General features: G+C 40.0%; 2 protein-coding genes across 6 annotated transcripts in view; both read right to left on the minus strand.

The window, feature by feature from the left end:
* The window catches only part of LOC101281293 (zinc finger protein 665), a 369,078-nt gene that overhangs the window by 313,179 nt on the left and 28,381 nt on the right, over window positions 1-27,518 (minus strand). The gene's annotated exons all lie outside the window — the stretch shown is intronic.
* The window catches only part of LOC105747734 (zinc finger protein 677-like), a 136,416-nt gene that overhangs the window by 20,959 nt on the left and 87,939 nt on the right, over window positions 1-27,518 (minus strand). For 2 of the 5 annotated variants that reach the window (XR_007474305.1, XR_007474306.1), the window contains exon 3: window positions 26,505-26,644. The gene's annotated coding sequence lies outside the window, so the exon portion shown is untranslated. Of the gene's footprint in view, window positions 1-3,772; window positions 21,862-24,612; window positions 26,645-27,518 lie in introns of those variants that run through there. The other 3 variants (XR_007474303.1, XR_007474302.1, XR_007474304.1) reach the window with 3 other exon arrangements.

Genomic DNA, 27,518 nt, shown 5'->3' on the forward strand with positions numbered 1-27,518 from the left:
CTTTCCCCTTCATCTCTTGGTTTTCAGTTAATACATATCAGAGCTAAGTCCCTTATAGTTCTGACCCCAGGACCTATTTGGTTTCCTCCACATTTTATAGTTTTGGGAGAACTTCTCAGGGGATAGAGAAAATATCTGGTCTTCCACTGTATCTGGGGTGCCATGAATCTTCTGGGGCTGGGTCAGGCCTTCTCTGCCTGTTCAGGCTCCTGAGCCATTTTTTCAGTTTGCCACATGTATGTAAAGAGGAGTGGGGTGCACATTTTGAGGTTGTTACTCAGAAGTAATGTAATGACTACAGCCTGAGATCCTCTTTGATCCCAGCTGCTACGTGGTAGTATATCTCAGTCTTTCAGGCGTTCACCCTCCTACAGCCTGTGGGTGGAGCATACCACCCCTTCTCAAGAGGACCACAATTTGACCCTGTCATTTTTTTTCTCATATCTTGTATTTTTCTCCCTCTTCCAGCTCTCTGCCTAGTACTGGAACGTAAAAAGACCTTAGTCGTTCTGACTTCTTTCTCTCTTCTAAGATTTTGCCTCTGAAACTTTTTTTTTTAAATTTTAATTAAAAAAAAATTATTTGGCTGTGTTGGGTTTTCGTTGCGGCACGTGGACTTTCTCCAGTTGCAGCGAGCGGGGGCTACTCTTGTTGCAGAGCACAGGCTCTAGGCATGTGGGCTTCAGTAGTTGCAGCAGCAGGCTCAGTAGTTGCAGCACGGGGGCTCAGTAGGTGCGGCACATGGGCTCTAGGGTGTGGGGGCTTCAGTAGTTGTGGCACATGGGCTTAGTTGCTCCGCGGCATGTGGGATCTTCCTGGACCAGGGATCAAACCCATGTCCCCTGCATTGTCAGGCAGATTCTTAACCACTGTGCCACCAGGGAAGTCCCTGAAACTTGTTTTTTAAACACACATTCCAGGGGTCTAAAGTTTCAATCTCTCTTTGCGCCTTTAGTTCATAGGCAGCTTATGGTGGACACTTTGATGCAGGGGTTTACTGTTTAAGAGAAGATTCTTGGAGCAAAACACTGAACAATATGTTCCAATATTATCCTGCTCTACATGCAGAAATGTTTCTTGAAGCCACTGGATAGAGTGGTCAGCATGTCCAAGAAACTAAGGTAGAAAGTATCAGGAGACCCTGACCGATAAGAACCTCCAGTTGTCCTTCTAGTTCTTGTGGAGTTTAACAATGCCTCTCTAGGGCAGGGTGACAATGTGGGTAGGAAACAATATGGTCATCAACTTTGAGGTGGCAATAAAAGGTGTAGGAACTTATCCTAAGGAGAACAGTGTCCAAGTTCACAACCTCATACCTGTGAGACTAATTAAACTACTGTTCATGCCACATTGTTAATCCTGTGTGTGCCATCCTTCATTCACTTTCAACAAATATGATTTTGACATGTTTTATTGAGGAAGCTTATAAATTTGGTGCTGACATGTTTTCTTTTTTTAATTGAAAAAAATTTTTTTAATTTTATACAATTTTTAAAGGCTACGTTCCATTTACAGTTATTACGAAATATTGGCTATATTCCCCGTGTTGTACAACACATCCTTGAGCCTATCTTACACCCAATAGTTTGTCCCTCCCACTCTCCCACCTCTATATTGCCCCTCCCCTGCTGTAACCACTGGTTATATCTCTGCATCTGCTGCTTTTTTGTTGTATTCAGTAATGTTATATTTTAAAATTCTACATATAAGTGATACCATACAGTATTTATCTTTCTCTGTCTGACTTACTTCACTTAGCATAATACCTTTCAAGTACATCCATGTTGCTGCACATGGCAAAATTTCATTCTTTTCTATGACTATTATTCCACTGTGTGTGTGTGTGTGTGTGTACGTGTGTGTGTACAGCACATTTTTTTTAATCCATTTGTCTGTTGATGGACCCCGAGGCTGCTTCCATATCTTGGCAATTGTAAATAATGCTGCTATGAACATTGGGGTGCATGTGTTTTTTTGAATTACTGTTTTGGGGCCTTTTTGGATATATACCCAGGATTGGAATTGCTGGGTTATATGGTAATTGTAGCTTTAGTTTTATGAGAAAACCTCCATACTGTTTTGCTAAGTGGCTGCACGAATTTTTAAATTCCCACCAGCACTGTAGAAGGGTTCCCTTTTCTCCATATCCTTGCCAGCACTTTCTCTGTTCTTTTTGATGGTAGCCATTCTGATAGGTGTGAGGGGATATCATTTAGTTTGGATTTGCTTTTCCCTGATGGTTAGCGATGTTGAACATCTTTTCATGTACTTGTTGGCTATCTGCATTTCTACTTTAGAAAAATGACTGTATAGTTCTTGTGCCCTTTTTAAAATCGGGTTGTATGTTTTTTTGATGTAATGTTGTATGAGCTGTTTAAATATGTTGGATATTAATCCCTTATCATTTATATCATTTGCAAATACTTTCTCCCATTTAGTAGGTTGTCTTTTCCTTTTGTTGATGGTTTCCTTTGTTGTGCAAAAGCTTTTAAATTTAATTAGGTCCCATTTGTTTACTTTTGCTTTTATTTCCATTACTTTAGGAGATGAATCCCCAAAAATACTGCTGCAATTTATGTCAGAGTGTTCTGCCTGTTTTCCTCTCGGAGTTCTATGGTATATGGTCTTATATTGAGGTCTTTAATCCATTTTGAGTTTATTTTTGTATACGGTTTTAGGGAATGTACTAATTTCATTCTTTTACATGTAGCTGTACAGTTTTCTGAGCACCACTTGTTTGAAGAGACTGTCTTCTGCATTTTATATTCTTGCCTCCTTTGTGGTAGATTAATTGAACATGAGTACCTGGATTTTTTTTATAGGCTCTCTCTCTTGTTCCACAGATCTATGTGTTTTGTTTTGCCAGTGCCATACTGTTTCAATTACTGTAGCTTGTAGTATAGTCCCTAGGGAGCATGATTCCTCCGTCTCTGTTCTTCTTTCTCAAGATTGTTTGGCTATTTGGGGTCCTTTGTGTTTCCATACAAATTAAAAAAATTTTTTTTCTAGTTCTGTGAAAAATGCCATTGGTGTTGTGATAGGGATTACATTGAATCTGTAGATTGCCTTAGGTAGCACGGTCATTGTAACAATATTGATTCTTCCAATCCAGGAACACAGTATATCTTTCCATCCTTTTGTGTCATCTTCAGTTTCTTTCATCTGTGTCTTGTAGTTTTCAGAGTACAGGTATTTTGCCTCCTTAGGTAGGTTTATTCCTAGGTTTTATTCTTTTTGATGTGATGGTAAATGGGACTGTTTTCTTAATTTTCTCATTCTAATACTTCATTGTTAGTTTATAGAAATGCAGCAGATTTCTGTATATTAATTATGTATAACTTTATGTAATTCATTGATGAGCTCCAGTAGTTTTCTGGTGGTCTCCTCAGGCTTTTCTATATACAGTATCATGTCATCTGCAAAGAGTGATAGTTTTACTTCTTCCTTTCCAACTTGTATTCCTTCTATTTCTTTTTCTTCTCTGATTGTTGTGATAATTTATTCAAAATTATGTTGAATAAAAGTGGCCTGAGTGGGCATCCTCGTCTCATTCCTGATCTTAGAGGAAATGCTTTCAGCTTTTCACCATTGAATATGATGTTAGCTATGGGTTTGTTATATCTGGCCTTTATTATGTTGAGGTATGTTCCCTCTGTGCCTGCTTTTTGGAGAGTTTTTGTTTTATCATAAATAGATGTTGAATTTTATCAAAAGGTTTTCCAGCATCTATTGAGATGATCATAAGATTTTTATTCTTTTTCTTATGATCAGTATTTTTTTATTATTAATTTATTTATTTATGGCTGTGTTGGGTCTTCGTTTCTGTGCGAGGGCTTTCTCTAGTTGTGGCAAGTGGGGGCCGCTCTTCATCGCGGTGCGCGGGCCTCTCACTATCGTGGCCTCTCTTGTTGCGGAGCACAGGCTCCAGACGCGCAGGCTCAGCAATTGTGGCTCACGGGCCTACTTGCTCCACGGCATGTGGGATCTTCCCAGACCAGGGCTTGAACCCGTGTCCCCTGCATTGGCAGGCAGATTCTCAACCACTGTGCCACCAGGGAAGCCCTATGATCAGTATTTTTTAATTGAAGTATAGTTGATGTACAATGTTGTGTTAATTTCTGCTGTACAGCAGTGATTTAGTTATATATATATATTCTTTTTTTAATGTACTTTTCCATTATGGTTTATCATAGGATATTGAATATAGTTCTTTGTACTACACAGTAGGACCTTGTTGTTTATCCAGTCTATATATAAAAGCTTACATGTGCTAACCCCAACCTCCTACTCCACCCCTTCCCCAACCCCATCCCCCTTGGCAACCACTAGCCTGTTCTCTATATCTGTGATTCTGTTGCTGTTTTATAGATAGGTTCATTTGTGTCATATTTTAGATTCCATATATAAGTAATAACATACGGTATTTGTCTTTCTCTTTCTGACTTACTTCACTTAGTATGATAATCTCTAGTTGCATCCATGTTGCTGCAGGTGGCATTATTTCGTTCCTTTTTATGGCTGAGTAGTATTCCATTGTATATATGTACCACATCTTCTTCATAAATTCTTCTGTTGATGGACATTTAGGTTGTTTTCATGTCTTGGCTATTGTGAATAGTACTATGGACATAGGGGTTCATGTGTCTTTTTTTTTTTTTTTTTGCGGTACGCGGGCCTCTCACCGCTGTGGCCTCTCCCGCTGCAGAGCACAGGCTCCGGATGCGCAAGCCCAGCAGCCATGGCTCACGCGCCCAGCCGCCTCGCGGCATGTGGGATCCTCCCGGACCAGGGCACGAACCCGAGTCCCCTGCATCGGCAGGCGGACTCTCAACCACTGCACCACCAGGGAAGCCCCATGTGTCTTTTTGAATTATAGTTTTGCCTAGATATATGTCCAGGACTGGGATTGCTGGATCATATGGTAATTCTATTTTTAGTTTTCTGAGGAACCTCCATACTTTTTTCCACAGTAGCTGCACCAACTTACATTACCACCAACAGTGTAGGGTTCCCTTTTTCCATACCCTCTCCAGCATTTGTTATTTGTAAAATTTTTAAGGATGGCCGTCCTGACTGGTATGAGGTGGTACCTAATTTTAGTTTTGATTTGCATTTCTCTAATAATGAGCGATGTTGAGGATCTTTTCATGTGCCTACTGGCCATTTTTTCTTTGAAGAAATGTCTATTTAGGTATTCTGCCCATTTTTCAACTGGGTTGTTTTTTTGTTGTTGAGTTGTATGAGCTGTTTGTATATTTGGAAACTAAGCCCTTGTCGATTGCATTGTTTGCAAATATTTTCTCCCATTCTGTAGGTTGTCTTTCCGTTTTATTGATGGTTTCCTTTACTATGCAAAATCTTGTAAGTTTGATTAGGTCCCATTTGTTTCTTTTTGCTTTTATTTCTATTGCCTTGGGAGACTGACCTAAGAAAACATTGGTACAATTTATGTCAGGGAATGTTTTGCCTATGTTCTCTTTTAGGAGTTTTATGGTGTCATGTCTTATGTTTAAGTCCTTAAGCCATTTTGAGTTTATTTTTGTGTATGGTGAGAGGGTGTGTTCTAACTTCACTGATTTACATGTGGCTGTCCAACTTTCCCAACACCACTTGCTGAAGAGAATGTCTTTTCCCCATTGTATATTCTTGCGTCCTTTGTTGAAGATGAATTGATCATAGGCATGTGGGTTTATTTCTGGGCTCTCTCTTCTGTTCCATTGATACATATGTCTGTTTTTGTGCCAATACCATGCTGTTTGATTACTGTAACTTTGTAGTATTGTCTGAAGTCTGTGATGATTATGCCTCCTGCTTTGTTCTTTTTCTTCAGGATTGCTTTGGCAATTCTGGTTTTTTTATGGTTCCACATTTATTTTGTTTGGGACTCTCTTTACTTCCTGTACCTGGATATCTGTTTCCTTTTTTTGCGTTTGGAAATTTTTCGGCCATAATTTCTTCAGATACATTTTTGATCCCCTTTTCTCTTTCTTCCCCTCTGGAATCCCTATTGTATACAGATTGGCACACTTTATTATATCCCACAGATCTCTTATATTGCTTTTATTTTATTTTTTCATTTGGTTTTCTGTCTGCTGTCATGATTGTGTGATTTCCATTATTCTATCCTTCAGGTCACTTATTCTTTCTTCTGCATTATTCATTGGGCAGTTGATTGCCTTTAGCTCAGCTTTTGTATGTGCAAATGAGTTTTCTAGTTTTTATTGGTTCCTCTTAATAGTTTGTAGTTCCTTTTTACACTACTCTGCATTTCTGTTGATAGCCTTTATTAATTCCTTCAGTATTTTCAGAATCTTCTTTTTGAAGTCGGTGTCTGTTAGACTGAAGAGATCTGTTTCATTGTTTGTTGTTTCAAGGAAATTCTCTTGGTCTTTTAACTGGGAGTGGTTCCTCTACTTTTTCATTTTAATTATATTTGTCTTACCCTGTGAGTTGAGGAGAAGCAACTGTCTGCTGTGGTCTTCGAGGGCTATTTGTATGTGGGGGTTGTGTGGGCTTAATATATTTGGTGCAAGGGCTGTTTTTAGTATGGATGCCTGTCGTGTGTGTCATCAGTGTGTGAGAATCGTTATCTTCTTGATAGGAGATGTGCAGGTGAGGTGGCTGGTGTCGGGTCCTGGGGTTTTAGGCAGCGGTGGTGGCTCAGGTGCACCCCCTGAGCATGTAATGGGAATGGAGGTGGCTTGTGACCATTCCTGGAGTCCAGGTAGTGGTGGCAGCTCCTGACCACTTCTGGAGTCTGTGAGGGTGGCAGAGGCGGATCATGACGAGCCCTGGAGCCAGCACAGGAGGTGTCCTGTTCTGAGAACAGGCACGTGCACAGGGGAAAAGGGTATGATGGTGAGTCACCCCTTCCCTCACACACCCCTCAAACAATGGTGCCTGGCCTCTAAGGCACCCCGGGCTTCCTCCACATACACCCTCAGTTGTGGTTGCACCAGAATCCAGTCTCCCCGTGCCCCCCCCACCCCCAGGCCTGCTTCCACACAACCATCCCCAGTCCTCTTCCCAGGCCTGATCACCAGGGCCTGAGTTCCAGCTCCCAGGATGTGCATCTCAGGCTGGGAAGTGCAGGGCAGTGGCACTGACTATGTGCTTCTCCCTCCACTCTGGCTGCCTCAAACCATCTGCTGCATTCTCCTCGGAGGCTCTGAAGCTCCCCTTCTGTCTCAGCAGATCTCCCTGCCAGTGAGGGGGCTTCCCAGGGTGCAGGAACCTTCCCTCTTTCACAGCTCCCTCCCAGGGGCGCAGGTCCTGTCCCGACTGCTTTCTCACTTCCTTTTCTTTTCTTTTTTTTCCTACCCAGTTATGTAGAGATTTTCTTGCCCTTTCAGCAGTCTGAGTTGGTCTGCCAGTGTTCAGTAGATATTATGTGAGAATCGTTCCCCATGGAGATATTTGTGGGAGAAGGTGAGCTTCACATCCTACTGCTCCACCATCTTGGTTCCTCCTTCTGGTTTTTATTTTTCAGTTTGTTAATGTGTTGTATCATATTGATTGATTTGCAGATATTGAAAAATCTTTTCATCCTAGGATAAATTCCACTTGATCATGATCTATGATCTTTTTAATGTATTGTTGGATTCAGTTTGCTAATATCTTGTTGAGCATTTTTGCATCTATGTTCATTGGTGATACTGGCCTGTAATTTTCTTGTGATATCTTTGTCTGGTTTTGGTATCAGTGTGATGCTGACCTCATTTTTTTTTTTTAATTGAAGTATAGTTGATTTACAATGTTCTGTTAATTTGTGCTGTATAGCAAAGTGATTCGGTTATACATATATGTACATTTTATATTCTTTTCCATTAAGGTTTATCACAGGATATTGCATACAGTTCCCTGTGCTATAATAGTAGGACCTTGTTGTTTATCCATTCTATATATAATAGTTTGCATCTGCTAAACCCAGACTCCCAGTCCATCCCTCCTGTGCCCCCTCTTCCCCTTGGAAACCACAAGTCTGTTCTCTATGTCTGTGAGTCTGTTTCACAGGTAAGTTCATTTGTGTCATATCTTAGATTCCACCTATAAATGATGTCATATGGTATTTGCCTTTCTTTTTCTGACTTACTTCACTTAGTATGATAATCTTGAAGTCCATCCGTGTTTTTGCAAATGGCAAAATTTCATTCTTTTTTATGGTAGAGTAATATTTCATTGTATGTACATACTACAATATCTTTATCCATTCATCTGCTGATGGACATTTAAGTTCCTTCTATGTCTTGGCTATTGTAAATAGTGCTGGTGTGAACATTACAGTGCATATATGTTTTTGAATTATAATTTTCTCCAGATATATGCCCAGGAGTGGTATTACAGAATCATATGGTAACTCTATTTTTAGTTTTTGAAGGCATCTCCATACTGTTCTCCGTAGTGGCTGTACCAGTTTACATTTCCACCGACAGTTTAGGAGGGTTCCTTTTTCTCACACCCTCTTCAGAATTTATTATTAGTAGACTTTTTGATAATAGCCTTTCTGACCGGAATGGGGTGATAACTTCATTGTAGTTTTGATTTTCATTTGTCTAATAATTAGTGATGTCAAGCATTTTTTCATGTGCCTTTGGTCATCTGTATGTCTTCTCTGGTGAAATGTCTATTTAGATCTTCTGCCCATTTTTTAATTAAGATTTTGTGTTTGTTTTTTTGATACTGGGCTGTTTGTATATTTTGGAAATTAATCCATTGTGGGTCATATCTTTTGAAAATATTTTCTCCCATTCTGTAGGGTTGTCTTTTCGTTTTGTTTATGGTTTCCTTTGCTGTGCAAAAACTGTTAAGTTTAATTAGGTCCCCTTTGTTTTTATTTCCATTGGTCTAGGAGACAGATTCAAAAAGATACTGCTGTGATTTATGTCAAAGAGTGTTCTGCGTATGTTTTCCTCTAACAGTTTTGTAGTATCTGGTCTTAACATTCAGGTCTTTAATCCATTTTTAGTTTATTTTTGTATATGGTGTTAGAGAATGTTCTAATTTCATTCTTTTACATGTAGCTGTCCAGGTTTTCCAGCACCATTTATTTATTTTTATTTATTTTGTATTTATTTATTTATTTATTTATTTTTTGCGGTACGTGGGCCTCTCACTGTTGTGGCCTCTCCCGCTGCGGAGCACAAGCTCCGGACGTGCAGGCTCAGCGGCCATGGCTCACGGGCCCAGCCACTCCGCGGCATGTGGGATCCTCCCGGACCGGGGCATGAATCCATGTCCCCTGCATCGGCAGGCGGACTCTCAACCACTGCGCCACCAGGGAAGCCCCTCGTGTAACTTTTTTCTTCCAATGCTATTTTTTTTTTTTTTTTTTTTTTGCAGTACACGGGCCTCTCACTGTTCTGGCCTCTCCTGTTGCGGAGCACAGGCTCTGGATGCGCAGGCCCAGTGGCCACGGCCCACGGGCTCAGCCGCTCCGCGGCACGTGGGATCTTCCTGGACCGGGGCATGAACCCGTGTCCCCTGCATTGGCAGGCGGACTCTCAACCACTGCACCACCAGGGAAGCCCTCAGCACCATTTATTGAAGAGATTATCTTTTCTCCATTGTATATTCTTGCCTCCTTTGTGGTAGATTAATTGACCATAGGTATGTGGGTTTATTTCTGGGCTTTCTATCCTGTTCCATTGATCCATGTCTTTTTTTGTGTATGCCAGTACCATACTGTTTCAGTTACTGTAGTTTGTAGTTTAGTCCTTAGGGAGCCTGATTTCTCCAGGTCTGTTCTTCTTTCTCATGATTGCTTTGGCTATTTGTCTTTTGTGTTTCCATACAAACTAAAAAATTTTTTTTTCTAGTTCTGTGAAAAATGCAATTGGTAATTTGATACGTATTGCACTGAATCTGTAGATTGCTTTGGGTAGTATAGGCATTTTGGCAATATTGATTCTTCCAATCCAGGAACATGGTATATCTTTCCATCTCTTTCTGTCCTCTTCAGTTTTTTTCATCAGTGTCTTACAGTTTTCAGAATACAGTTCTTTTGCCTCCTTAGGCAGGTTTATTCTTAGGTATTTTATTCTTCTTGATGTGATGGTAAATGGGATTGTTTTCTTAATTTCTCTTTCTGATCTTTCATTTTTTGTGTATAGAAATGCAACAGATTTCTGTGTATTAATTTTGTATCCTGCAACTTTACTGAATTCAACTAGTAGTTTTCTGATGGTGTCTTTAGGCTTTTCTATGTATAGTATCATGTAATCTACAAACAATGACACTTTTACTTCTTCCTTTCCATGGATTTCTTTTATGGCTAGGACTTCCAAAATTATGTTGAATAAAAATGGTGAGAATGGGCATCTTTGTCTTGTTCTTGATCTTAGAGGAAATGCTTTCAGCTTTCCACTGTTGACTGTAATGTTAGCTGTGGGTTTGTTACATATGACTTTTATCATGGTATGTTCCCTCTATGCCTGCCTTCTGTATTTTTTTTTTTTTTTTTGCGGTACGTGGGCCTCTCCCGTTGCAGAGCACAGGTTCTGGACGTGCAGGCTCAGCGGCCATGGCTCATGGGCCCAGCTGCTCCGCGGCATGTGGGATCCTCCCGGACCGGGGCATGAATCCGTGTCCCCTGCATCGGCAGGCGGACTGTCAACCACTGCACCACCAAGGGAAGCCCTTCTGTAGAGTTTTTATCATAAATAGATGTTGAATTTTATTAAAAGGCTTTTTGGCATCTATTGAAATGATCATATGGTTTTTATTCTTCAATTTGTTAATGTAGTGTATCACATTGATTTGCAGATACTGAAAAATCCCTGTACAACTGGGATAAATTCCACTTGATCATGGTGTATGAACCTTTTAATGTATTGTTGGAGTAGGTTTGCTAGTATTTTATTTTATTTATTTATTTTTCGGTACGCGGGCCTCTCACCTTTGTGGTCTCTTCTGTTGTGGAGCTCAGGCTCCGGACGTGCAGGCTCAGCGGCCATGGCTCACGGGCCCAGCTGCTCCACGGCATGTGGGATCTTCCCAGACTGGGGCACGAACCCGTGTCCCCTGCATCGGCAGGTGGACTGTCAACCACTGCACCACCAGGGAAGCCCGGTTTGCTAGTATTTTGATGAGTATTTTTGCATCTATGTTCATCAATGTTATTGGCTTGTAATTTTCTTTTTTTGTGATATATTTGTCTAGTTTTGGTATCAGGGTGATGCTGGCCTCACAGAACGAGTTTGGAAGTGTTCCTTCCTCTGCAGCTTTTTGGAATAGTTTCAGGATAGGTGTTAACTCTTCACTAGACGTTTTGTAGAATTCAGCTATGAAGCCACTGGTCCTGGACTTTTGTTCTTTGGGAGTTTTAAAATTACTGATTCAATTTCATTACTGGTAATTGAACCATTCATAGTTTGTATTTCTTCCTGGTTCAGTCCTGGGAGATTGTACTTTTCTAAGAATTTGTACATTTCTTCTAGGTTGTCCATTTTATTGGCATATACTTGTTCATAGTAGTTTCTTAATAATCTTTTGTATTATGGTGGTGTCTGTTTTAACTTCTTTTTCACTTCTGATTTTATTGATTTGGGACCTGTCCCTTTTTTTTTTCATGTTTCTCAGAAAAGGTTTATCAATTTTGTTTATCTTTTCAAAGGACCAGCTTTTAGTTTTATTGATCTTTTTTTTTTTGTCTCTTTCATTTATTTCTTCAAATACATTTTTGATCTCCTTTTCTCTGTTTTCTTCTGGGATCAGTATTCTGCATAGATTGGCATGCTTTATATTATCCCATAGGTATTGTATATTGCTTTCATTTTTTTTTTGTTTTCTGCCTGCTGTTCTGAGTGGGTGATTTCCATTATTTTATCTTCCATATCACTAATTCATTCTGCATTATTCAGTTTGTGATTCATTGCCTTCAGCTCAGCTTTTGCCTCAGCAAATGAGTTTTCTAATTTTACTTGGTTCCTTTTTATAGTTTCTAGTTCTGTTTTACAGGAATCTGCATTGCTCTCAATAGCCTTTCATAATTCTTTCAATATTTTTATTACCACCTTTTTGTACTTGGAGTCTATTAGACTGGAGAGTTCTGTTTCATTGTTCTTTCAGGGGAATTCTCATGATCTTTGATTTGGGAGTGGTTCCTTTGCTTCTTCATTTTACTTATATTTCTCTGACTCTATGATTTTAGGAGAATCAGTTATCTTCTGTGGTCTTGGAGGGCTGTTTCTGTGTGGGAGCTTCCCTGTGTAGCCTGTGTGAGTCTAATATTTTTGGTGCTAGGGCTGTTTTTAGTATGGATACTGTGCACGTCTCTCCTCACTGTGTGCTGTCCGTTATCCCCTTGATGTGGGTGTGACTGGTTTAGGGGTGACTAGAGCCTACGATGGGTATTGATTAGGCACTCCTTTTTGCTCTGTGGTTGTCACAGCCCTGTTGGGGCAGGGTCTGGTCCCCAGTTGTTGGAGTAGAATTGCACATCTGTTTCTGAGCTGCCATGTGAGGCAGGCAGGACTGGAGCACTCGCATTGGGAGAGGATCCTGAGTATTCCTCCGCAAGAGCTGTCCACCGGTGACTGCGTTGTGTGGTCGCCCGTCACGTGTCGTGTGGGCTCAGAGTAAAGTGTTGTCAGCACTGCTCTCGGCCCTGCCTCAACCGTGGGAATGCAGGCAGTAGGCCCTGTTGGCCCTCAGATTCTCTGTTCATGAAGCCACCAGCACAAATCAGTAGATACAGATATACTGAAGTCAGGTACCAGGATCACAGCGCAAGCTACGGAAGCTGCTGAGACCCTGGCCCTGCCTCTACATGGGTGTACCCACAAAGCCCACAGCTGCTGCTGCCAGGCGTGCCCCCGCCATGGGAGCCCCCATAACCCACTTGGGTGTCCCACAGATGCTGAGTTTACAAGACCTGTGGGGCAGCCGTGGCAGAGTAAGCCCACAGATGGCACAGCTGTGGGGAGAGGGCTCTAACGTCGGCCCCACGTCCACGGGTGGGCAGCCCACACTTGCGTGCTCCGAGAGCTCGTAGAGGTGGAGCTGTGCCTGCCGTGAGCGTGCCAAGAGTGGGGCTGCTGTGGTGGGCCCCCCCCTTCACGTGCCTGTTGAGGGTAGCACTTCTCACGCAGGTCCGGGCCCTGTCTGGGTACACCCCTGGCTGCAGCCTGTGCCACACTCCAGCTGCTTCAGGCTGCTTCCATGCAGCCATCCCGTCCTCCCCCAGGGTCTGTCCGCCGAAGCTCGAGTTGCAACACATAGGTGACACAGGCCTTCTGTGCTCATCCGTCTCTGTCCTGCCTGCCGCAGGCTGCTTGTTGCCCTTTCTCCCCGGAGGCTCCCTTCCCGTCGTGGCTGATCTCCCACCAGTGAGGGGGGTTCCCAGGTTGAGGGAACCTTTCCTGTTTCACAGCTCTCTCCCCAGAGTTCAGGTCATGTCCCAATTCCTTCTTTGTTTTTTCCTTTGATCCTGCCCTGTTATGTAGTGATCTTTCTTGCAATTTCAGTTGTCTGACACCTTCTGTCAGCGTTCACTAGGTATTCTGTGAGAATTTTTCCTCATGTATTTGTGGGAGGAGGTGATCTCCACGTTTTTCTGTTCTGCCATCTTGCTTCCTTCCATTTCCTATTGTTTATTTAGTCTCTATTTTTGTTCTGATCTTTGTTATTTCTTCCCTTCTACCAACTTTCGTTTTTGTTTGTTCTTCTTTCTCTAGTTCCTTTAGGTGTAAGGTTAGGTTGGGTTGTTAATTTGAAATTTTCCTTGATCCCTGTATCGCTATAAACTTCCCTCTTAGAAGTGCTTTTGCTGTCTGGATCGTCATGCCTTCTTTTTCTGTTTTTCTTGAGGCTATTGTCTCCAGGTATCTTTTATTTCCTCTTTGATTGTTTCAGTGGTCCACTGGTTACTTAATAGCATATTGCTTAGCGTCCACATTTTTGTGTTTTTGCAGTTTTTCTTTCCTGTAGTGGATTTCTAGTCTCAGTGCTGTAGTTGGAAAAGATGCTTGATATGATTGTAGTCTTAAATTTACCAAGACTTGATTTGTGGCCTGGCATGTGATCTATCCATGGTGAATGTCCACGTGCACTTGAAAAGAATGTGTATTCTGCTTTTGGATGGAATGTTTTCTATATACTTATGATTATTATTTTTAAAGTTTATTTTTAATTTTTATCTTGGTTGCACCGGTCTTAGTTGCAGCATGTGTGCTCCTTAGTTGAGGCATGTATGTGGGATCTAGTTACATGACCAGGGATCGAACCTGAGTTCCCTGCATTGGAGGGTGGATTCTTAACCACCGCATCACCAGGGAAGTCCCCCTCTCTATATTTATATCAAGTCAGTTTAGTCCAATTAAGTCAGTTTAGTCTAATATGTTATTAAGGCTTGTGTTTCCTTATTGGTGTCTGGATGATCTGTCCATTGAGGTAAGTGGGGTGTTAAAGTTCTCTGCAGTTATTTTGTTACAGCTGAGTCCTACTTTTATGTCTGTTAATATTTGCCTTATATATTTAGGTGGTCCTATGTTGGGTGCACGTATATTTACAATTGTTATATCTTCTAGAATGATCCCTTGATCAATATGTAGTGTCCTTTATCTCTTATAACAGTCTTAATCTTTTTAAAAAATTATTTTTGGCTGTGTTGGGTCTTCACTGCTGCACGTGGGCTTTCTCCAGCTGCAGTGAGCAGGGGCTACCCCTTGCTGCAGTGTGCGGGCCTCTCATGGGGGGCCTCCCCTGTCGTGGAGCACGGGCTCCAGGCATGTGCGCTTCAGTGGTCGTGGTATGTGGGTTCAGTAGCAGTGGCTTATGGGCTCTAGAGTGCAGGCTCGGCGGCTGCAGCACATGGGCTTAGCTGCTCTGCAGCATGTGGGACCCTCGAAGACCAGGGCTTGAACCCATGTCCGCTGCATTGACAGGCGGATTCTGAACTACTGCGCCACCAGGGACGTCCCAGCAGTCTTAATTTTAAAGTATATTTTGTTTGATACAAGTATTGCTGCTGTGGCTTTCTTTTGATTTCCATTTGTATGGAATACCTTTTTCCATCCCCTCACTTTCAGTCTCTGTGTTTTTAGTTCTAAATTGAGTTGCTTGTAGGTAGCATATATACACATCTTGGTTTTTTTTTTTTTTTTTTTTTTGCGGTATGCGGGCCTCTCACTGTTGTGGCCTCTCCGGCTGCAGAGCACAGGCTCCGGACACACAGGCTCAGCGGCCGTGGCTCACGGGCCCAGCCGCTCCGCAGCATGTGGGATCCTCCCAGACCGGGGCATGAACCCGTGTCCCCTGCATTGGCAGGTGGACTCTCAACCACTGCGCCACCAGGGAAGCCCACACGTCTTGTTTTTATATCCATTCAGCCAGTTTATGTCTTTCAGTTGGAGTATTTAGTACTTTTATGTTTGAGGTAATTATTGATATGAATGTTCTGCCATTTTGTTAATTGTTTTGGATTTGTTTTTGTAGGTCTTTTTTTCCCTTTTGTGATTTGCTAACTATCTTTAGTGTTGTGTTTGGACTCCTTTTTCTTGTGTATATATCTATTATAGCATTTTGGTTTGCAATTGCCATGAGGTTTTTATATAGCAGTCTATATATACATGATTAAGTTGCTGATCTCTTAATTTCAAATACATTTTATAAACCCTGCATTTGTACTCCTCCTCTCATGATTACTGTTTCTGATATCATATTTTACATCTAATTGTTTTGTGTATCCCTTAATTACTGTGGATATAGATGATTTTACTACTTTTGTCTTGTTACCTCCCTGCCCTGTTAGCTTTGTGTGTGCATGATTTCCTATCTTTATTGTACGTTTGCCTTTATTGGTATACAAACTATTTTGTAGTATTTTTAGTTTCTAGTTGGGGTAGATGCTGACATTTAAACTCTACTGTTACTTGTTTTGCTTTTAGATCACTGATAACTTTCATCTTGCAAATTTCATTGTTATAACTGGCCTTCATTTTTCTTTATTCAATCATCAGTTCTGTATTTTTTTTTTTTTGCGGTATGTGGGCCTCTCACTGCTGTGGCCTCTCCTGTTGCAGAGCACAGGCTCTGGACATGCAGGCTCAGCAGCCATGGCTCACGGGCCCAGCCGCTCTGCGGCATGTGGGATCCTCCCAGACCAGGGCACGAACCAGTGTCCCCTGCATTGGCGGGCGGACTCCCAACCACTGCACCATCAGGGAAGCCCAGTTCTGTATTTTTGATGATATTCTTAGTGTTGTTTTATATCTACAATTTGGGGTTTGGAATGAATATTTCTTTAATATTTTATAGGATTTGTTTTTTGAGTGTTTGCCTTAACTTTTTTATTTTTTTTGATGTGGACCATTTTTGAAGTCTTTTATGGAATTTGTTACAAGACTGCTTCTGTTTCATGTTTTGGTTTTTTGGCCACGAGGCATGTGGGATCTTAGCTCCCCATCCAGGGATCGAACCCGCACCACCTGCATTGGAAGGCGAAGTCTTAGCCACTGGACTGCCAGGGAAGTCCCTGACTTAACACTTGTTTCCCCAAAAGCCGTATAACCTCTAGAAATTTTTGAAAAGGTAGTCTATTCCTTTTACTGTTTCATATTAGTTAGTACCTATTATGAACCCATACACCTTTGTTTTAATGGGCTATCTTTTTTAAAGGAGTTTTAGGTTCATGGAAGAATTAGGTGGAAGTTATAGAGATTTCCCATGTATTTTCCACCCCAGATATGCAGACCCTCCCTCATAGTCAACACCCGACAGAAGAGTATGTTTGTTTCACTGAGGAACCTACATTGACATGAATTACCCCCTCAAAGTCCACATTTATGTTAGAGTTCACTCTAGGTGTTATATATTTTGTAGGTTTGGGCAAATGTATACTGACATGTGTGTACCATAATAGTACCATAAAAAGTAATTTCATTATTTAAAAATCCTCTGTGCTCTACCTATTCATCTCTCCCTTCCTCCTAACTGCTGCAATGACAGATCTTGTTACTGGCTTCATCCATCTGCCTTCAGCAGCATGTCATCTAGTTGGAATCAAACAATTTATATAGCGTTTTCAGATTGTCTTCTTTGACTTAGTTATATCCATTTAATTTTCTCCATGACTTTTCATAGTTTGATAGCTCATTTCTTTTTAGTGGTGAATAATATTTCCCTTGCCTGGATGTACCACAGTTTATTACTCCATTCACCAACCGAAGGACATTTTGGTTCCTTCCAAGTTTAGATGATATGGATAATGCTGCTATAAATACTGATATGCAGGGAATTTATTTCTGCATGTTTGTTTTTTGTTTTTGTGGCATGTAATAGTTCCTCATTCCTTTTTGTTGCCTTGTAATAGTCCATGAACGAATACAACATTTTGTTTATCCATTTGTGAGTTGTTGGACATTTGGGTTGTTTCCACCTTTTGGCTATTGTGAACAATACTGCTAGAAACATTTTTGAACATTTTTTGTGGACGTATATTTACATTTCCTTTTGCATAAAGCTAAAAGTGCAGTTGTTTGGTCATGTGGTAATTTTCTGTTTAATCTTTTGAGGAACTGCCAGTGTCTTCCAGAAGCGCTGCTGCACCATTTGACGTTTCCACCAGGAGTGAGTGTATGAGGGTTCCAGTTTCTCTATATCCTCACCAACACTTGTTATCTGTCTCTTTGACTACAGCCATTGTAAGGGGTGTGGAGTTGTACCTCATCCTGGGTTTGACTTGCATTTTTCTATTGAAAAATTATGTTAAACATCTTCTCTGTGTGTGCATATTGGCTATTTTTCTTTGTTCTTTGGAGAAATGTCTGTTCAGGTCCTTTGCCCATCCTAAAATTGGGTTGTCTTTTTTTGTTGAGTATAAATAAGTTCTTTCTATCTTCTAAATGCAAGTGCCTTGTCAGATATTTATGATTGGTGAGTATTTTTTATTGTTTTGTAGGTTTCCTTTTCACTTTTAGAGGGTAGAAGCTTAAAGGGTGCAGGAGATAATTGAGATTTTGTTTTTAAACTAGGTTCTTATAGCATCCACAGTAACAGTTCCCAAATGGATTTTCGTGACTGGGAGGCCTTTAGGTTAATTATAAGTATTCCTCAGTCTTAACTTTCTGGGATTAAAGGTACTTAGGCCCACTTGGGGGTGCTTTTGTTTCTACCTGCAGCCTCTGAGAACTGTGTTTGCACAAATAATCATGTGGATCACAACACCCATGCTGCTGTCCTTAGACCACGCCCCCTCCACCCATGGCTACTGTTTTCTGACTACATTCATCTTGTTTTTACATTTCCTGTTTTTACAGAATTAATTGTCAATGTATAAGACATGTTTTGAGCAGATAAAGTTTCACTCCCAAAAACCTTGGTCTAGAAGACAGTGTTACCTCATTTGACAGGAAAACCACCTTCCATTAACTTAATCCTTTGGGAAGATGATAAGTGTATTGTTGATCCTTTTCCTAATAATATCTGACTAATAAAGTGGAGCTAAGTCTACTTGTTATTTTTTTGTCCATCCTGGCTTGTTACCAGGATTCATTTAGTAGGAAGAAGTCATGATGTGGATAATGACAAAAATTGAAAATTCAAAAATTAGATGTAGTTTAAATACAGCACGGCTTACTGATATGTCTAATTAGCTTTTCTGTAAAAAAAAAGAACCCCCCCCCCAAAAAAAAATCCCCCATCATCATTCAGTCATAAGGTATTTGTCTTTCTGTGTGTCACTCACTTCAGGTAGCATAATGCCCTTCATGTTGTCACACATGGCAAGTTTTTTACACTATATATATTTAGACATGTCACAGTTTCTTCATTCATATTCATTGATGGACACTTAGGTTGTTTACTATTGTAAATACTGCAGTGAACAGGGGGATACATATATCTTTTTGAGATAGTGTTTTCATTTTCATCATATAAATACCCAGAAATGGAATTGCTGGGTATTATGTTAGTTCTATTTATTTGCAGAACATCTGTACTGTTTTTCGTAGTGTTGGCACTAAGAGAACACAAGGATTCCCTTTTCTCCACATCCTTGCCAACACTTGCTTGTCGTATATTTATGTCTATGTTAAAGCCATTCTAAGAATTGTGAGGTGAGATCTCATTGTGGTTTTAATGTTCATTCTCCTGATGATGATGTTGAACATCTTTTCATGTATCTGTTGACCAACTGTATGATTTCTTCAGAAGAAAATCTATTCGGATCTTCTGCCCATTTTTTTTTTTTAATCAGAATTTTTGTTGTTTTTGCTGTTGAGCTGTGAGCTCTTTATGTAATTTAGATTTTAAGCCCCTTAAATATGATTTGTAAATATTTTCTCCCAACCCATACGTTGCCTTTGCATTTTGTTGATAGATTCCATTCTTGTGCACAAACTTTTTAGATTGATGTAGACCTGTTTATTTTTGTTTCTTTTGCTTTTACTTTTCATTTCAGATTCAAAAAATCACTGACATGATATCAAGGAGCTTACTATGCTTTCTTCTAGGAGTTTTTTTTTTCAGGTATTACATTCAAGTCTTTACTCTGTTTTGAGTTAATTTATGCATATGGTATAAGATAGTGGTCCGGTTCCATTCTTTTGTATGTGCCTTTCAGTCTTCTCAATACTAATTATTGATGACACTGTCCTTTCCCCCTTGTATATTTTTGGCTCCTTTGTTGTAAATTTATTGATTGCATATGTGTGGGTTTACTTCTGGGCTTTCTAGTCTCTTCCATTGACTTACGTCTGCTTTAAAGCCAGTAGCATTTTAGTTTCCATTCTTTGTAACATCGCTTGAGATTAGGGAATGTGATGCCTTCACCTTTTTTATTCTTTCTGAAGATTGCTTTGGCTATTCGGTGTCTTTCTGGTTCCAAACAAATTTTAGGATTATCTGTTCTATTTCATGTGCATGTTTTTGCATGCAGAGAAGTTTGTGGCTCATTTGTGTAACTTCCAGGTAGTGCGACTGCTAGATCATATTTAAAACTGTAAGAAACCGCAAACTCTTCCAAACTAGCTGTACCATTTAGCATTCCCATCAGCAATGAATGAAAGTTTCTGCTGCTCTGCATCATTTCTAATTTTTAATATTTTCAGTGTTCTGTATTTTGGCCACTATCATAGGTGTTTAGTGGTATCACATTTGTTTTAACACACATTTTCCTCAATTAAATTTTTCTTATTAAGTTTTAGTCACAGGTTACCATTCAATTGATTTGCTGTAGTTTCTATAAGGAAGTTTTGATTTCTATTTTAATTTCAATTTTTTTTTGCTGAAAATAATTGTTTTGCTGGAAGTTTTACTTTCATTTTACGTTCGTAGGATTTGCTGGCAAAATAACCACTCTTACACTCAGTTAAACAAGAATTCAGAGAGTTCATTGAATTAAAAGATTACAGGATACTAATTAAGAATAATATAACTAAGAAAGTATAGGAAAGACAGGTTTATTACATCATGGAATTGGGGAAGCACCTACATCCAGATCCAAGCAGCACTGGGAAGTCCCCTCAGCAGCAATCTGGAATCCCAGCTGGGAAGGCCCGGACGACAGTCAGCCTGCGTGCAAATTTGCAGCTCTGGTTATTGTCATAAATGCCTTGGTTTTAAGTCATAAGTGCCTTGGTTTTAAGTCATAAGTCTTGGAGTGTTCTCTGATCCCTGGGGGCTGGCCAGGCCCTCAGGGTGCAAGAAGGCCCCAGACTTATGCCCCATCTTATCTAATGATTTACAAGGTGTGCTGCCTGCAGGGAGCTCAGCAGTTTGGCATGTAGCCAGCTTTTAGGGTCATTGCCCGGTCAGAGAGGCCTAGTGCTGCCTCTGAAACCTGAACAAGACTACTTTACTAGCTTCCCCAACATTAATTTATTCTAATAATTATTCTCCCTGTGTAGATTCTTCATGCACATCTTGGTATGCTGATATTTAAATAGCTCATTTTATTTAAGGAAATGTAGGTAATTTTTTTATACTCCATGGTTTCCTCATTATTACTGCTTCTAACGATGTTTCTCAGAAATTTTCTTACATTCCTTGAATTACATATTTCAATGAGGCCTCTTTTGTTCCCTGTCCTCTCTTTCAACTAAATTTCATCAAAAGTCACCTGGTCCTTGTTGATATACATCCTATTATCGTCCTGTTCTTTAGGCTGTTAATTGGCTGCTTATGTTGTCAACCACATCTCTGCACATAGAACTCTGCCATGGATCAGCTGGGCACTGCCAGAACTGTTTCTATGGTTAAACCCTGCTGTGAACAACACTTGTCCATACAAGTCGTTCTTTCCCCTCTAGGTTGTTTAGTAATGCCCCTTAAGCCCTTAAGGTTACTATTTTCTGTTGCTGTTCCAGAAGTCAAAATTCATCACTTTTTGTTAAGTGCGTATTAATTTCTATTGATAAGAGTAAGTATATCTTTAGTGATATATCTTCAGTGATACACATACAGTAAGAGCACTTCTCATCTGATGTCTGTTTTATGTTTGGGATTGGAATGTTAAAAGATCCAAAGATATGATTTCAAATACTTTAAAAAATTCCTGCAAAAGAGATCTGTTACTTTTATATGACAAAGCTGTTTGCACTAAAAAACTTCATGCTAAAATTGATATTCTGATTTGAAAATGTGTAAGTAGTTTAAAAGTTATTCTTACCAAATATAATCATATCCACAGAGGTTAAACCTTGGCAAAAGCCTCCTGCTAGCTTTGTTTCCACCAGTCAACCTGTCACCCCTGCCAAGAGATCATCATCCAGCAACCATGATCATCCTCCATTGCTGTACCCTTGAGAGGGTTTTATTGCATCCACATGTGTTCACACAGAGTGAATTCATTCATTCTCCAGGTTTTGCTTTTAGGTCCCGCAAAGAACATTCTTGTACATATCTTGCGGAACAAATAATATATGCCTAGGAATGGAATTTGTGGGATACTCAGCTTGATCATGTTTAGAGCAAATATTGGAATAGATGTAAACCTACAGTCTTCCCATAACAGCACTCTCTGTCTTCCTAATATCTTCCACATTTCCTTCATACCAACCATAGTGTTTCCATAGAATGAGTCATGTTTATGCTTCTTGCTACGACAGTTCTTTTCCCAAGGTTAGGCCTTCATCTGCTGCAGTACAGTCCTCTTCCCATAGATTTGCAAGCACAAGCAGTGCTCCCACATTGCCCACTACTTCACTCTTGCTTTGTTAAATCCCAGTCCTGGCCTTCCCTCAGATTTTTGTGGATCTAAGTGAACTCTATTGGTACTTCTTAGTACTGTGTCAGTATTTAGCACTTGGGCTCCCCAGTTCCCATAAGACCCCACCCCTCCCCATACCCCACACACTGCATAAGGAAGGACCCATACTTGCACACAGTACAGTTTGCTCAGATCAGCGACTCGGTCTGGTCACTGTGTACATCAACACGTGCTGGACGTGACTCCTGTCATTATCTGGGAATGGTCGGACAGTGACGTGACAGTGTAAGTGACACAACTCACTGCCCGTATCTTCCTTGAAACATTTCTAAGATACATTTCCTTTAAATTTTCTTAAAATCTGTACTGCCTGAATGGACGATGCTGCTTAAATACATATGAACATGTCATGTTACTCTGCACACCCAGGTTTAAACTGTCTCTTAAATTTGCTTTCTGTGTGAGTTAGAGATAGATGTGTGTTTTTATATGAAATACTGTGATAATTTACCTCAAGAATAATTAAATAATTAATGCTGTTATAGGGGCTTGAAATATTGCATGGCAGATAGTAAGTACTGTAAAGTTACCTTTAGTTAACTAGATGTGTCGTTTTTTGGTCATGGTTATTATGAAATTGACCTTGGCCTACACTATATTTTGGCTGTTGTCTTTTTCTAATTATTTTCCATACAGATGTTCTCTCTGACCTTAAGATAACAATTTTAAAGCATACATTATATACCATATATATATATATTTTTTGCCATACAAGTGTACAATTAAATGACACTCCACAGTTAGGTAGTTGAACTATGTAGAACCACAGGCATGACAATGATTGAAAATTTCAGACCGTTTTCCCTAATTCTTAAACTTTATACATACATTTACCTGAATCTGATATTTCAAAATTCAGTGTTTATCAAGATATTTTTCCTATTGTGTGTTCCTTCTGAAATGAAAAATTTTTTTTGTTGTTGGTACCTACCGGAGAATCTTTTAGAATTCCAGAGACTTATTATTTTGTGTAAATGTGGTTATTTATTACCTTACCTGCTTGATTTAGCATGGGTTATGTAAATGCTTTATCACTTATTATTGTGATATACAGATTTAAAAAAAAATTTTTTCCTTACATCATACTCACATGTGATTAACATTATTATAAAGGTTAAGGATTAGGGAAGACAGTCTCAAATCTCAATGATGATTTCATGCCTGGATTTTTATAAGCCAGTACATAGGTAGACATTCTAACTATGGACTATCATTTAATTATCCAGATACATTGCAAAATATATATGTAGTATGTAGTGTATGGTTGAAACTCTATTATCTAAGATCAGAGAAAACAGTAATATGGGAAAATATAGAAAAAGAAAATTAAGCTGTATATAACAATGATGTCTGAATACCATGTTTGAGAAAACTGTTCATTGTATATGATTTTTTTATGTAATTATCTAAGTCAGTATAAAATATTTAATATTTTAATTTTCCAACTCCACTTAATAGGAAGCCATTCTGCTAGACCTGCAATCAAGGAATTATCACCAAGAGAAAGACACTGATAAAGGAGAATTATGCCATGTAGTGGTACTGGAAAGAAATCAAAACCATGGCACTAAGGATTCTGACCTCAAGGAAGTCTGTGCAGATGTGCAGGAGTGTGAGTGAGTGGGGCTACGATGCAAGAGATTATGAAGAAGTGCTTTTTACCCATAACAAAAATCTCAGAGAGAGAAAGTGTATGCGTGCGGTCAAGCTGAGAAGCCAGTCAGCAGTGGTTCCTCAGTTTCACCACTTCACAGAGTTCCTCCTAGTGTGGAAAACACGTTGTCACCTGCGCAGCACAGGAGAACACACACTCGAGAAAAATCTTACAGCTGTAATGACTGTGGGAAGGCTTTTAGCAAAAGCTCAAACCTCAGGAATCACAGGAGAATTCATTCTGGACAGAAACCTTACAGATGTAGTGAGTGTGGCAAAGACTTTAACCACCAGTCACACCTCACAACACATCAGAGAGTGCATACAGGAGAGAAACCTTACAAATGTCCTGAGTGTGGCAAAGCCTGTGCTGAGCATTCAAGCTTCAACAGACATAAGAGAATCCATACCAGACAGAAATCGTACAGATGTCTTAAGTATGGCAAAGCGTTTACAGTGCGCTCATATCTTACTCAACATGAGACAGTCCATACTAGAGAGGAACCACACAAATGTTATGAGTGTGGCAAGCATTTTACGCAGCGTTCAAACCTTCTGGCACACCAGAGAATTCATACAGGAGCAAAACCTTTTAAATGTAATAAATGTGATAAGGCTTTTATTGAACGGTCACAACTTTGGGGTCATGAGAGAACTCACACTGGAGAGAAACTTTACAAATGCGATGTGTGGCAAAGCCCTTACAAGACATTCATATCTTACTCAACATAAAACAATCCACACTGGAGAAAAACCTCACAAATGTAACGAGTGCGGCAAAGCTTATACTCAATATGCAAGCCTCACCAAGCATCTGAACATACATACTGAAAACGAACGTAAGCCTCACACATGTGGTAATGCTTTGGTCCAAAGCTCAAGGTTTAGGGGTCACCAGAGATTTTATAATAAGAAAGAAACTTTAAAGCGATTCAGACAAAATTTGTGCATGTATTCAAGCCTTACTTAACATATGGGAGTCTATCAAGGAGAAAGAAGACATATAGATGGCCAGCAGACACATGAAAAGATGCTCATCGTCACGGATCATCAGGGAAGGGTAAATCAAAAGCTCAATGAGGGGGCTTCCCTGGTGGCGCAGTGGTTAAGAATCCGCCTGCCAATGCAGGGGACACGGGTTTGAGCCCTGGTCCGGGAAGATCCCACATGCCATGGAGCAACTAAGCCTGTGTGCCACAACTACTGAGCCTGCACTCTAGAGCTCGCGAACCACAACTACTGAGTCTACGAGCCACAACTACTGAAGTCTGGGCGCCTAGAGCCCATGCTCTGCAACAAGAGAAGCCACTGCAATGAGAAGCCCGCGCACCGCGACGAAGAGTAGCTCCTGCTCTCAGCAGCTAGAGAAAACCTGTGTGCAACAGCAAAGACCCAATGCAGCTAAATAAATAAAAATTTAAAAATTATATTAAAAAAAGCTCAATGAGGTACCACCTCACACCTGTTTACAATGGCTGTCATCAGAAAGACAACAAGCATTGGCAATGGTGTGGAGGAAAGGGAACCCTGTCCACTATTGCTGGGATTGTAAGTTGGTGCAACATTTATGGAAAACGTTACTGAAGTTCCTCAAAAATTAAAACCGTCAGATGAACCAGGTATTGCACTTTGAAGTATTTACTGGCAGAAAAGAAAAACAGTAATTTGAGAAAATATAGGCATTTGAATATTCATTGTAGCATTATTTCCAGTAGCCAAGATAGAGAAGCAGCCTAAGCGTCCATCAATAGATGAATGCTTAGAGGAGATGCTGTATGTCCATTCCGCACAGTAGAATATAAGTCACCCTTAAGAAAAGGAGTCCAGCCATTTGCAACAACATGGATAGATCTAGAGGATTTTATGCTAAGTGACAGAAGTCAGGCATAGAAAGACAAATACTGCACGATCTTACTTATACGTGGAATCGAAGAAGCAAAAGCACAAGACAAGGAAAACAGATTCACAGATAAAGAACAAATGTGTGGTTGTTGCCAGAAGGAAGGGCAGTGCGGTGGCAGGTAAAGTAGGTGAAGGAGATTAAGAGGCACAAACCTCTATGTAATAGATAAGTCGTGGGGATGTAATATCCAGCATAAGGAATATGTTTAAAAGGAGCATGGTAGTAGCTGAGGAAAGATGGCTACACATATCATTGTGATGATTTCATAAAGTATGCACGTTACCTCATATAGTACAGCCAATACTAACACTGTTGTATATCAATTATATTTCAATAAAGAGAGACTCCATCGTAGAGAGAAACCATACAAAACTTACGTGGAAAAGCCTATAACTAGGGCTCATGTCTTACCTTATATCAGAGTATACATCTTTGAGAAACCAAGCAAATGTCATGTATAACTGCATAGCAGGGTGATAATGAGTTGGAAATAATATATGTTAGTGCAGCTTCTATCAGAAATAATTTGTCCCTTCTTTGTTCACACAAAATACATCCAACCTTGTATGTTAAGGATAGAAGAAAAGGAAATGAGAAAAAGTTCTACCAAAACATGACTCCAGTCACACATGAGGATTTCATAAGTTTCATGAGATTCCTCTTGAGTCAGAGTCCTATATGGAGTCCTCATCACTCATAACACATTAGGCTGAAACAGAGAAATAAAACTTAAATAAATCCTACCATTTACTGAAGAAAAAGGAGGTACCCAGTGGTCTTTGGTCCACAGCAAATGTGCAGTTTTGCTGAGCAGATGTTCTTAGGTCCCTATTCCATACGGCCAGGAATGGGAAATGATCTTTTCTGGACTCTTGTCTTTTCCCCTAAGAATTGATATCCAATATTTTGTGTTTTGTTGTTCTTCACTTAACCTACTAACATCCAACAGAGTATTACAAACTATGCCTTCCTTGAGCAATAAGAACTTTTCCCCAGTACCTTCCCAGGACCTTTAGCCCATGTGCCACAACTACTGAAGCCCACATGCCTTAGAGCCCGTTCTCTGCAATGGGAGAAGCCACTGCAACGAGAAGCCTGCGCACCACAAAGAGGAGTGGCCCCTGCTCGCCACAACTAGAGAAAGCCTGCGTGCAGCAACAAGGACCCAATGCAGCCAAATAAATAAATAAATAAATAAATAAAATTTATTAAAGAAAAAAACTACAATGAGATATCACCTCACCCCCCTTAGAAGGGTTATCATCAAAAAGCCAAGAGATAACAAGTATTGAGCAGAATGTGGGAAAGAAAAAGGATCACTAGTGCACTGCTGGGAAGAATGAAAACTGTTGCAGCCACTATGGAAAACAGTATATAATTACCTCAAAATATTAAAGAGAAAAAAACTATCAAATAATGCAGCAGTTCCACTGCTAGGTATATACCGGACAAGATAAAATCACTCTTAAAAAGATACCTGCACTCCCATATTCATTATACCAGTATTCACTATAGCCAACTCATAGAAACAACCTAAAGTGTCCAAGAGATGAATGGATAAAAAAAAATCTAGTAAACATACACAATGCAATATTATTCAGCCATAGAAGAGAAGGAAATTCTGTTATTTGTACCAACAAGTATGGACATTGAGACTATATGCTCAGTAAAATAAGTCAGACATAAAAAGTAATACTGATCTCACTTATATGTGGAATATACATATATAGAAGAAAAAAGACAAAAGCTAACAGAAGT

Source organism: Orcinus orca, chromosome 20 (genome assembly GCF_937001465.1).
Source record: "Orcinus orca chromosome 20, mOrcOrc1.1, whole genome shotgun sequence".
Classification (NCBI taxonomy): domain Eukaryota; kingdom Metazoa; phylum Chordata; class Mammalia; order Artiodactyla; family Delphinidae; genus Orcinus; species Orcinus orca.